We start from the raw sequence: 13973 nt of genomic DNA, 5'->3' as shown, positions 1-13973 counted from the left end.
GGCCCCCGCTCCAAGGCTGACTATGGCATGACAGTTATGGGCAGCAGTGTCTGGTCCAATTAAGCACAACACAAAATCAAACTAGCAATCATGTTGCGACGGAGTAATGGAAATGTGTTTGCTAGGTGTACAGGTGTCTGTTTGTTTTGTGATTAGTGTTTTTTAGTATTATTTTGGTTTGAATCCAAGCAGAGAGCCAGGGCGCTAAATACTCAAAGCAAAATGGCCCATTTCGAACAAAATGGAGACCGCTGGTTGATCAGGCTTATGCCGCGTTTCCACTGCAGGGTGCGGTACGGTTCGGTTCGCAAAGTTGCGGTACGGATTGCGTTTCCACCGCCGAAAGTGGACGTGACCCGGACTGAGCCGTACTCGTTTTGCCCTCATCTTCAGTACTCCTCCGTTGGGGTACTGAGACGCCTGAAAGGGTGCCGGAAAATTCGAGCTACACACCTCCGTTGATTGGTCGCCAGAATCGTCACTTCCGGGCGACGTGGGGATAAAAACAAACAAACAGTAGCCTCGAGGTATTATTCTTTACAATGAACATGTCGCGTAAAACGCTTGCTCGGGCAAACAAGGAGGTGGAGACGTTCCTCTGCATTCTTGGGGAGGAAGACGTGCAGAGGGAGCTTCATGGATACACTGTGGCTACACTGTGTCGCGCTGCTATGATGTCCCGATGTTTACATCGACGTCCGGCCTACCATAAAGGGTACTGTCGGCGGTGGAAACACGACCTCGGAAATGAGCTGGGCTATACCGCCCCCTCCCTACCGGACTGAGGCGAACCGAACCGTACCGCACCCTGTAGTGGAAACGCGGCGTTATTGTTCCCCTGGAGCCGAGCTGGGCACGGCAGCACCTGACTCTGTTCACCCCCTATCATTAGCTGTCATCGGACGGTGGCCAATCACAGTCCTCTGAAAGGGTCCCGCCGGTAAACAACCCAGCGGAACGGCCGAATATAATCACCGGAATAATAAACTCGACCAACCCATTAAAGGCCTGGTCATACTGGGGGGACGTGGGTCTCCACGGGCATGAAGTGCACTAGGTCGTAGGCTCTTGAAACTAATACATATAATAAAACTAGATGGATTAATTATGATCAGCAATTGCAGAAATAAAAAAAATAAAGTCAATGGTTAGCTGCTCTTGAGGGCCCTTCAAGGCCTGAGCGCGGACGCTAGGGGTCTACCACGAGCAGGACCAGGGGGGTTGGGGGGGGGGGTCAGCGGACGACCACCCCTGCCAGGTTTCACCGGGCCGGGGTGGAGTGGGCCCGTGAAGCACGCGGCGCGCGAGCGAGCGAGCGGCTGCGTTTGATGACCCCTCAAACCGGCGGAGCCGCTTCACTTTGAAGCCCCTCCATTTGAAATTCAAGAGGAAGGGGAGATCTGACTTTTAATACACTTGCAATTACGGACGAGGAGGGCTACAAAGACGGCCCTACGTGGACCGCAATCAGAGAGGACGGAGAGAGACGGGGGGGGGGGGGGGGGGGGGGGGGGGGGAGGAAGGGGGGGAGAGTTGAGTGGTGGGGAAGGCTATTCTTATATTTTTTTTTACAGCAGATACCAAGGGCGGTAAAGCGTTGTGGTAGCATAAAGACGAAAGGAGGCAAAGGAAGGACAACAAGGAGAGAAGGGCCAGAACGAAAGAAGGAGATAAGGTCAGGTCCAGAGGATCCAACGACAGCCATTCAAACCTCTGCTTACTTCCGTTCCTTACTTACTTCTGTCTTATTTACTTTTAGTTGATTTAGTAATTTTATACTTTCCTCCAAAAGAAGTCAATGTGTCTTACAGGGACACATGTCAGGGAGGAAGAGTAGATTCAGTTTGATCAGGTGAAGTAGAACAAGAGTTCATAAGGTTAGATCAGGTCAGGTAGGGAAGAGTAGATTCATTTAGATCAGGTGCGGTTGAGGACAGTAGGTTAGGTTAGATCAGGTCAGTTAGAGGCAAATAGATTAATTTAGATCAGGTGCGGTTGAGGACAGTAGGTTAGGTTAGATCAGGGCAGTTAGTGGCGAACAGATTCATTTAGATCAGGTGAGGTGGAGTAGCCTGGTCCTACCTGACTCTGAAGGGAAATGAAAATTGAGCGGAAGTACGTAGGCGGGCGGAGCCAGGCTAGAGTTGGAGGAGACTAGGTCAGGTTAGATCAGGTCAGCATCTTGCTGTTCGTGGGTCCTGTGGACTGATGTCAGATCTTTCAGCTTTGATCGCCTTGATTCCCATTTCACACTCTAATTGCACTTTCTACATCATACTTCTCATCTCGCTAGTCTCTTGCAATACATTGCAAGAGACAACGCTCTCACCCACAGCTTGCTTTTCTCACCGCTTTCAAACATAAACCAATCCATACCATGATAAGTAATCATTGACATCTCTGGGGCAATCAAGACCAACCAATCCAGGCCCTCAACGAGACTCTGACCTCGGCAGCCCAACCCCCCAGCTCGACAAGGACTATCAGCTCCCACAACCCCAGAAGAGGCTAGCCTGGCATCTCAACCAAACAACTCCCCTCATCCAGAGCCCCTCCTGGCCCCCACCAGAGACACGGTGTTCATCCACCAAGGTGCCAGGGCTTTCTTACACAGTGCTCCCTGGCCTTTGAGCTCCAACCCTCTAGCTTTCCGACAGAAAGGTCCCCGATCGCCTTCCTGATCTCCCTGCTGACTGGAAGAGCGTTCTGGGAGGAGCAGAAGGCCGTGGTGGTTTACGGCCTCGACCGCGTCATTGCCGAGATGAAGAAGGTTTTCACCCATCTTGTCACTGGGTGAGAGGCAGATGAAACTAACCCCGAGTTCATCTTTGTGCCTCCATGTCAACCGTTACAGCGTTTCGTCTAGCGATATTTACGCTTTCTATCCCTTTATTTTTATTTTTATTCCTGCATCGTTAACCTGATAGGCACCTTTTGCCTTCTCCCTGCAGGATCTGCCTCTCCCGTTTGATCCTGGTTCAGCCCCGGGGTCTCTCGCTACGATCAGACCAGACTCAGATCAAAAGGAGGAGTGTGGACTCAGACGCAGAGACACCAAACAAAAACAAGGTTTGGAATTACTCAAAGGAGTACCTCACTTTCTTGTCAACAAGAGGATTTACAAACTGGTAGCGTATACATGGTGAAGACCTGGTGGCAGACGAAGCAAATCGAAGAACTTAACACACATAACCTAGAGGAAACAAACTCAATTGAGAAAAGTCAATCAACACAGTTGCATTCAGAAAAGAACTAACCCAAAACTGCTGAACAGCGCCTCCTAATGACAATACAGAAAATCATGAACCGTGCGGTTTAACAGACTCAATCAGCAAATGTGTCAGATATGGACATAAAGAAGTGTGGACAGACGGGGGTATCAATGACGCGGTGGATGTACGTACACAGAGGTGGGCATTTCAGGGCTGCCTGGTGATCGTGTATTAATGTGTGAGTGTGTGTGTGTGTAGATACTGTCTATACACGCATCCATCCTTAGTCTTTAGGCAAGCATGCAAGAGTAATCTTACATAGGTGTGTGTGTGTGTGTGTGTGTGTGTGTGTGTGTGTGTGTGTGTGTGTGTGTGTGTGTGTGTGTGTGTGTGTGTGTGTGTGTGTGTGTGTGTGTGTGTGCAGCTCATGTGAGCGCATCCCTAGAGTGTTGATAATACCTTTCGTCCATCTGTCACCTGTGTTCCTTAAGTTACTCCCCCCCCCCCCCCCACCTAATACAGCCCCACCCCCAACAAGACCACACAGCAGCTGTCCAACACGCAGATCTGCTCTCATTTCCTTAAGTCTCCCGATAAGACGGGGCCCGGTGCCAGACGGGGGCCGTGGCAGACTCTTTGCCAACAAAGGACCAGGCGTGCCCATAGAGGCGCCTGTATATTGTCAACAGACTCCGGTCATGTAATATAGCTCTATAACACCCCCCCCCCCAGCCCCCAATCATCAAAGTGATCCAACGGTGAGAGGGCAGCTATCTGAAGGGTAGCAGGGTCTTGGTGGAGTCACACACCCGTCCTCATATAGCGAGAGAAGCGAACAAGGCACGATCAATCAGCCTGAAGGGTAGCAGGGTCTTGGTGGAGTCACATACCCGTCCTCATATAGCGAGAGAAGCGAACAAGGCACGATCAATCAGCCTGGATGTGTTGAATGTCAAGGTGTCTCTCTGTCTCTCTCTCTCTCCCCCCTCTCGCTCACTCTCCTTCGTCTCTTTTGGTCTTGTCTTTGTCTCCCCCCTGCTGTTGCAAACTGTGTATGTGTGTGTGTATGTGTGTGTGTGTGTGTGTGTGTGTGTGTGTGTGTGTGTGTGTGTGTGTGTGTGTGTGTGTGTGTGTGTGTGTGTGTTTGTGTTTGTGTGTGTGTGTGTGTGTGTCTCTGTATGTGTATGTGTTACAGAGAGAGACAGAGACAGAGAGACAAGAGAAAAGGGGAATATTTCATGTGTGCATTTAAAAATGAATAAATAGTAAATGTACTTTCATGGACATTTTTTAACCTATAAAGAAAGAAAGGGGGGTAGATAATGCCCAATGAAAAGACGTTATGAGTGACAAACCAGCTATTTTACAAATTACCCTGATTAATCTGATGGGATAGATCAAAACGATAGGATAGATACAAAAGGGAACTACAACATATAAATGCCACAACCAATGCAGTTGCCAAAATACCATATAGTACCCCGATAACTAAGAGAGTCATCCTTTTAATGAAATCCATGCTCAGTATAGCCCAAGAAATGATGAACGGCAACATTCGTTGCAAACTGTCATGGTGTGGATGCTCGATAAATGAATAATCTCCCACTGAACCTCTGTGACTGAACCGTTGATGATTGTCTGATTGTCTGATTGTCTGACGATTGTCTGATGCTTCTTGTTGTTTCCATCGGGGCCCAGGGACCCCACAGACCCTGTGGGTGTCTGCCTCACCTGTGTGAGTCGTGGGTGGAGGAGACGGACTGATCCGGCTCCTCCCCTCACGACTCATGGCGCTTCTCCACTGAGCGGTGCGGTATGCGGTTAGGTGCAGTCCGGTTTGCGTTCCCCACCGGGGTCCCAAATAACCACACTGAGCCGTGATAAGCCGTACCTATACTTCAGTACTCTTCCTTTCGGGTACCAAGTGGTCTGAAAGGGGTGCCGTAAAGTTGGGGATAAAAACAATCAAACACAGTACCCACAAGGTACTTCTGAAAGTTTGCCATCCTTCTTGGACGTGTTTTATGGTGGCCCTTTGTTTAATGTGCCACGTTCTTCTTTCTCCTCGGATTTATTAGCAGGCGACACTGTTGTTGGGCTGCTACGATGTCAAGATGCTTATGTAGTTGCCGCGGCTATTGCCATCAGGCTTAAACCTCGCCCTACCATAAGGGTACTGTCGGAGGTGGAAACGCGAGCCGCACCTAACCAAACCTCACCGTACCACACCTAACCCAACGCTCGCTGGAAACGCTCCATTACACAGGGGATGCAGACACCAACAGGGTCTGTGGGTTGGGGCCCCCTAGGAGCCGGGTGCTGGTAACGTGGTGCTGGTGGTGGTTGCGGTGAGCGTGTCGGTGGTGGTTGCGGTGGTGGTTGCGGTGGTGGTGGTGGTGGTGGCGGTGGTGGTGGCGGTGGTGGTGGTGGCGGCGGTTGCGTCGGTGGCGGTGGTGTAGGGTTGATGGAAAGCAATTTCCTAGTCCACCGGCCCTGTCTTTAGCCCCTTTGATCAAGATGTCTGACACCACAATGGGCGTCGTGGCGTGCGGACCACCCTGGCGTCGCCGGGCCGATAGACAACAAGGCCCCTTGGAGCGGACAAAACAAGCGGCCCGAGCGTGAATATACACGCCGCGCCTCAAAGGAGAAAACGTATAAATAAATAAAAGAACGAAGGAAAGGTAGAGAACAGAAAGCAGCTCTTTAAATATTTATACAGCGGGCGAAGATCAGCCAACGTCAAAAACAGCAGCTTGCTAATGCGACATGCAACCAATTAGGGCGATGGCGTTATCTGAACGCCATAAAGAACGGCGGCGGGGGGGGGGGGGGGGGGGTGTTGATGCGGGGTGGGTGGGGGGCCACCCCCGTCTCGTCTCGTGGGCCCTTTTTAATCAGCCGACCCCGCGGCGTGCCCTGGTTAATGCGGCAGGCGTGACCCGCTCGGCCATCTCACTGATTAGGAACACCCCATGCACACGCACGCACACAAGTGCCCATGCACACGCACGCACACAAGTGCCCATGCACACGCACGCACACAAGTGCCCATGCACACGCACGCACGCACACAAGTGCCCATGCACACGCACGCACACAAGTGCCCATGCACACGCACGCACACAAGTGCCCATGCACGCCAAACACGCACGCACACGGACACACACACTGGTCCGCACGCACGCACGCACACACACACACACACATATGCGGCATACACAAGCACCCACACACACATGCACCCACACACACCCACACACATGCACACACACACACACACACACTGAGAGGCGCTCCACTATCAAGTGCCAGGCTGCTGGCTTGCCAAGTCCAGCCACCAGAAGTTGAGACTGGTGTGTTAGACCTTTTTATAAACCCCCAAAGAACGGTGTTATGGCTAATCAGCACTGATAATAATGTGAACAAATAGCTATTGGGCGATCTCTATCTCAAGCCTATTTAGTGAGGCATGTCATTTTCCAATGTATGTGACCTTTAGTCAATCTAACCTTTGTGAAGTAATCAGATATGTAAGAACGATTTTGAAATGGAGATGTATGTATGCAGAGCACATATGAATAAAATATCAACATACTGTAGGCCTACACACTTCACCCAACACTCCCTGCTATATGATGAGTACTTCCTTAATATCACTATGAGGAAACTGACAACTCTTGGTTATTTTGAGAGGAGTTTGCCATTGTTAGAACTTAGCCTTAAAATGTTGCTCAGGCAAGTTTAACGGGAAATTGAACAAGAAATACGGGCATGGTTTCCTGTGTATATATCACACAAACACAACAACTGTGAAAGGACCAGTGTGCTCAGCTAAAAACATAAATTCACGCAAACACACACACACACACACACACACACACACACACACACACACACACACACACACACACACACACACACACACACACACACACACACACACACACACACACACACACACACACACACACACACACACACACACACACACACCATGCCATTGTCAAGCCAGTCCTTCTATTTACCCATGTGCTCAGCAAATAATAAGAGATGGTCCCTGCTCCCTGAGAATGGCTCAGATGGCTGTTGTCTCGTTGTGAGACTCTGCGAGTAAACAGGAGATAGTGAGCTCCTATGGTGACAGTGGCTGTACATGGCTGCCATTACCTCCTGATGACATCATCATTAACAAGGGATGTTGAGCCATGGTGAGAGTCAGGCATGTAGCCACATAGACACACTCACATAAAGACACTCGGTAAGGGGTTGCCTCCAATATTAATTCCCCCCCCAATGTCCAACATAATGTAGGAGAGTTTTGGTAATACAAATACAAATTGCTTGATCTTATTTGAAAAAAAACAACTATTTTTATTTCTGGTTATTGGATATGTCAAACTGCTCAATCGTCGTGTAGTACAAGACATGTAATGTAACACATCGCACACAAGTAAACAATATGGCTTCCGCCCGGAGATGGAAATGTCAGTTGATACGAAAAGAAATTTGAATCACACGTCTGTTTCACGTGCCCTTAGCTGTATAATTTTATTTATATCATTTATTTGAGGTGCATGATAAAAAGGTCAGGTGTGTGTTAATGTTGTTCTGAGCAAACTGTAATGGATAACATTAAGGGCTTTGTATATATGTGTATACGTGTGTGTGTGTGTGTGTGTGTGTGTGTGTGTGTGTGTGTGTGTGTGTGTGTGTGTGTGTGTGTGTGTGTGTGTGTGTGTGTGTGTGTGTGTGTGTGTGTGTGTGTGTGTGTGTGTGTGTGTGTGTGTGTATGTTTGTCTGTGTGTAGATGTGTGCGCACGCTGTGTTGTTTTCTGTGTGTTATCTTGCTTTCAACACAGACGCCCTTCCCTCCTTCTAATCCTCGTCTCCCGGTGTCATTGTCTGCCGTTACCATGGCAGCAGCTGGGAGGGCTGGGCCCCTCCCTCCTCCTCCGCCCAGACACCTGTGGTCATTACGCTAATGGTGTGGAGCAGTGGGGACAACACGCTATATTGTTATTGCTCAAAATAATGATTAACTTTGACACTCACACATCAAGTCAGAATATAATTATAAAATAATATAAAACAAAGTTTTGTTTAATTATTTCCTTTCTTGAGATATTAAACTCCAATGATTGACATTGTTAGTCACTGCTGGGATATTCCACTGCGGCTGAAATACGGTTGGACCGAGATTCGATCTTGTAACCGGATTTGTGCGTGCGTTTGATCTAGATATGAGTTTTACCGTATTTTTCTAAATAAATCTACGTCGAAAAACAAGGCACAGTGGACGATAACGAAGAATTTATGTTTGAAAAGTTGATTACAAGCCGGGTCAGAATTACGCATCTTTCCCCACAAACCAAACATTTACCTGTACTATCCCATGCTGGCGTGGAACCTTAAAGGGGACATATTATGAAAACAACACTTTTCCTGGGATTTGGGGTGTTGTTTTGGGTCTCTGGTGCTCCCACACGCATGCATGCTTTGAAAAAAGTAGTTACATGATTTTTTGAGTGAGATATGCATTCCTGAAAGTACCCCGCCTACAGTTACCAATCGAGCGAGCCAGTTTCGGCGCCCCCTCCTATGTAGGAAGGGGGCACAGTTGAATATTACCACCCCCTTCCCCACTCCCCTCCAATCAGAGCATAGCTAAGATTTTGTGGACCAGCGGACGAGCAGCTCCGGCGGGGGGAACTCGGCGGCAGCTCAGCTCCGGGAGTACAATCCCTCTGTCTGCCGGACTGCCACCGAAGCTTCGGCGGCAGCTGGAGGAGGAGACATGGAGGAGAAGGGGATTGTAGTCCCCGAGCTGAGCTGATGGACTGCGAGCCGGACTGCCGCCGAAGCTTCGGCGGCAGTCCGGCGAGGGGAGCTTGGCGACAGTCCGGCTGCCGTCAAAGTTGTCCGGCCGCCGCCAAAGCTCCAGCGGCAGTCCGGCACCTCCGGCAGTGTACTCCGGGAGCGGAACTGCCGCCGAAGCTGGCAGGTCCGGCAAGTTCCGTTCCCCCAATTCTTCTCAACCATGGCCAAGATATTCCCCACTACGAGTCTCTACATGTCGTCGAAGTACCAGAGACGTCAGACGCAGTCTTTATGATTCATAATATCATCCGAGGCGCACATAGCTTTTGGCCGTGATATTAGATTTAATATTATATAAATACCCATACATAATATTATTATTATATTATATTATATTATATTATATAGATATAGAGCTCCAGGAGTCCGCAAACGGCAACAATCCCTTCTCCTCCATGCTGTGGTTCAGTCTGACAGCTCATTGGTCAATAGGCAGCATCTCATTTGCATTAAAGCTACAGACACCAGAAAAGCGCATTCTGAAGGGACTGAAACAGAGAATAGCGGTAGGCGAGATAATTTTTTCCTAAAAGCTATATTCCGCAAACAGCTTCAAAAACATGTTTTCTGGAACTCAAATACTATGTTGACTTGTTGTGAAAACGCCATAATATGTCTCCTTTAAATAGTTCAAATAGTACAATATTCCTTGGGCCCGCGACCGTTGCCGGTCAACTGATGCCTTGGTCAGCGTCTGTGAGTAATTCCGATTCAAGCTTCAGTGAAACCAGATTAAGATCAAGGCATCTTTTATTTTGCATTGAGACGCAGGATTTAGATTATCGTTGATGGACTGAGAGCACATCGTGGTACAAGTTCTTACTTTTATCGAAGTAATTAATAATTCATAATTTTATGAATTATGAAAAGTAATCACATATCACCCTGTAGCCTGTTCCGGCATATCTTCCGCCTGCTCCTGAATAACATGCATCTAAAAAATCCTTTGAAACAAAGTGTAACTGTTAACTTTAAATGTGTGTGCTTTGTACCTTGATGTACAGATTGGGGCATTAGGCGGTGGTATCCCGATGTGCTGCATGCAGCGGTTCCCTGTTTGCCCCCTCCTGACATGACCCGCCCTGACACGACATTCTGCCCTGACGTCAGCAGGGAACAGAGCCCGCACCACAAGTCCTCCACAAGTCAAGAACCCAAACGGGACGGGCCGTGACCTCTCAATCACAACCTCTGGAAAAAAGATCCGATGGCTGCCAGCACAAAGTGGTTATCTGATCGAAGCCCTGGCCTGCGCTGAAACACCCCAACAATGGCCTATCCCGTTTCAGGGGCTCTGCATAGTGCGGAGGCGCCGCCAGCCTACCTGATACAGGCTCCTGGGTTCTGGCCCCTCCCAGTGCGGCCCTTCTTCCACCGGGCTCACACAAGACGTCTAGCCGCCGCCACGAGATCCTATCGCCACGCCGAATCAATGCAGCCAGACAAAGGGTCGCCGGGGGTCAGACGGCGGAGCCCGGGACGATGCACAGACGGGCGCACGCACGCTGAACGCATGCACGCACACAGGCACGCGCACACACAAGCGTCTCCACACCAACACAGGTTCACTCAGAAGCATATATATTTACGTACGTACGTTGACGTACGTACATGTAAACGCGCGTTGACCAACACATATATATACACACATACTTGCACATTCATGGGCCACACAAACAGACACGCACATACATTCACATGTACGCACGCCAACACATGCAGACTTACACACACACGCACACACACACACATACATGCAGACACACACACACACACACACACACACACACACACACACACACACACACACACACACACGCGTCCATACAAACACACACACAAAAACACATGGGACGGGACATACACGCACACACTGACACAGGTTCCTCTAATAGGATTAAATGACCTGAGAGATCAAGGACTTTCTTGCTCTCCTCTTCAGTTACCACTGAAGAGGAGTCAGTATCATCCATGCAGATGAATGTAACTCTATATTATATAGAATTTCTTGCATAATATATCAGATAAAATATGAAAGTTCTTCATAGCTTGCATACAGTAAGACCATCATAAAACTAAATTATCACACACATCCATCTCAAAGCTTAAATATATACTTGACAACACTGATAAGACAGAATAAAACAGAATTTGACAACCCAATCAATCTTGTAAAAAACGCCACGCTTCAAAAGGAACGTCAAACATTTAAAGGAGAAAAATAAATATGATGCATCCTCCTTTAGTTTAACGTGAGATCACGAAATTTGACCAATACTTGGGGCACGATTCCCTGGAGGGAGTTGAACTGAGTTATTTCCACGGCAGATGGCCGATTCACGACGTGAGATCAGGGGCGGCTTCAGGTCAGCCTCTGGGGTCAGTGTTGAAAGGCACCCGGGGACGGGCGCTCAATACCCAGAAGACAACAGTACAACGGTACAACAGAGGGGGCGGGCAGGGGGGTGGAGCCAAACACAAATTAAACTTGCGCTGGCATGCCAGCTCCTCTGCACGCTAACGCACACCATGTACCGGCGAGCAACACACACACAAAGAGACAAAGAACAGGGTATTGTCTGCCGATGGGAGACGGCAAATTGGAGCGGGGTTGTTATCAATGGCAGAGAAAATATACACTAAATAAATCAACCCGAAACCTGAACAGCTGGTTTGATTGAAAGGGAATGCCGAACCGTACATAAGTTAATTTCTCAAGTTTGATGGATCAAAGAGTCGTTTGGAGAGTCATTTGATAAAATGTTATCTCAACCCTCCACTCTGCCAAACACGTTTTATTACCGGTTTAATCACAAGGAATTCTGAAGAGAACGCAGAATGGATCGTTAATTCTTCAGTAGGATGACTTGAGATGACTGTTCTCAACCCTTCTCGTCATATATGACCACTGAGTCAAAGGAATCCTGAATCACCCAGAAGGGAACAGGAAACATTCGTCCTCAAATATTATGATCATAGAATAAGCCATGGGCTTGGAGGTTGAAAGAAAGGAGAACATATTAACCCTCCCATCAAGTACCTTCATAGGTTGGATCCAGAGACACTGGAGGCACCGATTTTGCTCTGTGTCAAGTCGTCTCATAATCTCTAACCACTCATAACGACCAAAGTAATGACGTGACACATTTCAGCAACACATCGTCTCTCGTAAATGGACCATTACCGTTTCGCCTGAAATCCTGTGATATTTATAAAATCATATATGCTATTGGCTTCTTGTCCTAGCATGAGAGAGTGCCTTGGGATCTTGATTTTATTGATCTCTCCGTCACACTAGGTTCACCTGATTATTGCTTTTAAAGTACATATAAGCCTGCTGCAGACACACAGGCCACTGTTACGGTATATGTTTGTTGCAATAACAGTCAAAACCAAAATTAAATACATCGCCGGGTTATGTGTTGTAATCATAATCATTTCAAATCAGTTTTCTTTTTATCGTATATCATTATTTGCATTTATATACATATTTGTATAAATATATATCAGATAGCCTCTTTGTACAGACATCAGGGACATTGTACAGTAGACTAGCCAGACTGAAGCCGGAGGGATTGCAGCGCTGGTCACGTGGGTGCCGCTTCTCCCATGGAGGACGAGCTGATCGAACAACGTTGACTCTGTTTTTCTCACTGCCTTCAGCAGCCCCCCCCTCTGACACAACCGAAACGCAGAGATGTCTTTCCAAGTGTTATTGGCAAGCAGACCTCCTTTGGTGTGGGCAGACTTCTGCTGTGTCTTAAATAAAGCAGAGATAAACCTTGAGTGGCTCACTCACCCACCCGCTGTGCTTTCTCTACTTTATTGTCGGACGCTTTAGGCAATTGTAATAAAAAGCCGGATGAATGATATGGACCGTATCATTACGCCGAGTTTAGACCAAGGTATTGGCGTCAGTGGCTTCTCGTGTGTCTTGGGACAGCGATAGATGTCGACTGCACCAAAGTCTCATCGAGACTGTGCGATGACACATCAATTGTTTGTATTACAGCCTCGAACCAGTGATTTCACATTGGCCTGTATTTGCATGCTCCACCGTTTTCTGCCATCCTCTCTCTTGAAGTGCATAATAGCCTCTCACCTGCTGACTAACCTCGCAATAAGTCCCTGCTAACATTTCAAACATGATACTCTCCGGCTTACACTCTTATTGAGATCAATTTACATCGGCAGGGGCAGCGCTGTTTGGCAGCGAGCACAAGGCAAAAGAGTGAGAGTGAGTGAGTACAAAGTGCAATCTGTTTTCAGTTGAAAATGGTTCAGTTTGGAATCGAACAATGTATGAGGTGGTTATAATATTCTCTGTGAAATACAGGAACCTTCCAGCCAAAAAAGCTTTCCAACGGTAGAAGTTTTGACAACGGCAGTTGATATGGCTCTTTTGGAACCTAATGTGTCCATTCCACTGTCCACTCCCACAACTGCTCGAGTGACACTCGATTCAAACCGTAAAGCTAACTTGCCAGCCATAACAAGGGTTGATGTGAACTTTCAGGCAGAAAGCCACCCTGTGTCTAAAGGATGACAGAAGCAAGCTCCATCCTAGACGCATGCCAACCACAACTACATTCAGCCATTCCTGGAGTAAACCCCGCCCCAAACAATCTATCCCATATCTTAGGACTTGCGCTCAGAGGTGGGAGAGGTCAGAGGCCAGCAAGACACGGGCTGCTGTGTTGGTCTGCTCTTCCGCCTGCTTACAGTTTTGTAAGAGACTCCTCTTACACACGCAGGAAGAGGATGTGCCAATCAAGAACATCCCGCTCTTGATTGGGTTACAAACCAACCACCGGCCAGATCTACACAGAGAGAGAGTTATAGAAAGAGAAGAAGAAACACATAGAGAGAGGGAGGGAGGGA

At 48.2% G+C, this 13973-nt stretch overlaps 1 protein-coding gene across 1 annotated transcript in view; it reads right to left on the bottom strand.

The window, feature by feature from the left end:
* kif19 (kinesin family member 19) overlaps positions 1–13973 on the bottom strand; it is a 31446-nt gene that overhangs the window by 8757 nt on the left and 8716 nt on the right. The window lies entirely within an intron of this gene.

The sequence above is a fragment of the Gadus chalcogrammus genome, chromosome 18, assembly GCF_026213295.1.
Source record: "Gadus chalcogrammus isolate NIFS_2021 chromosome 18, NIFS_Gcha_1.0, whole genome shotgun sequence".
Taxonomy (NCBI): domain Eukaryota; kingdom Metazoa; phylum Chordata; class Actinopteri; order Gadiformes; family Gadidae; genus Gadus; species Gadus chalcogrammus.
Note: the sequence above shows the minus strand (reverse complement) of the source record. Positions and strands in the feature narration are given on the sequence as shown.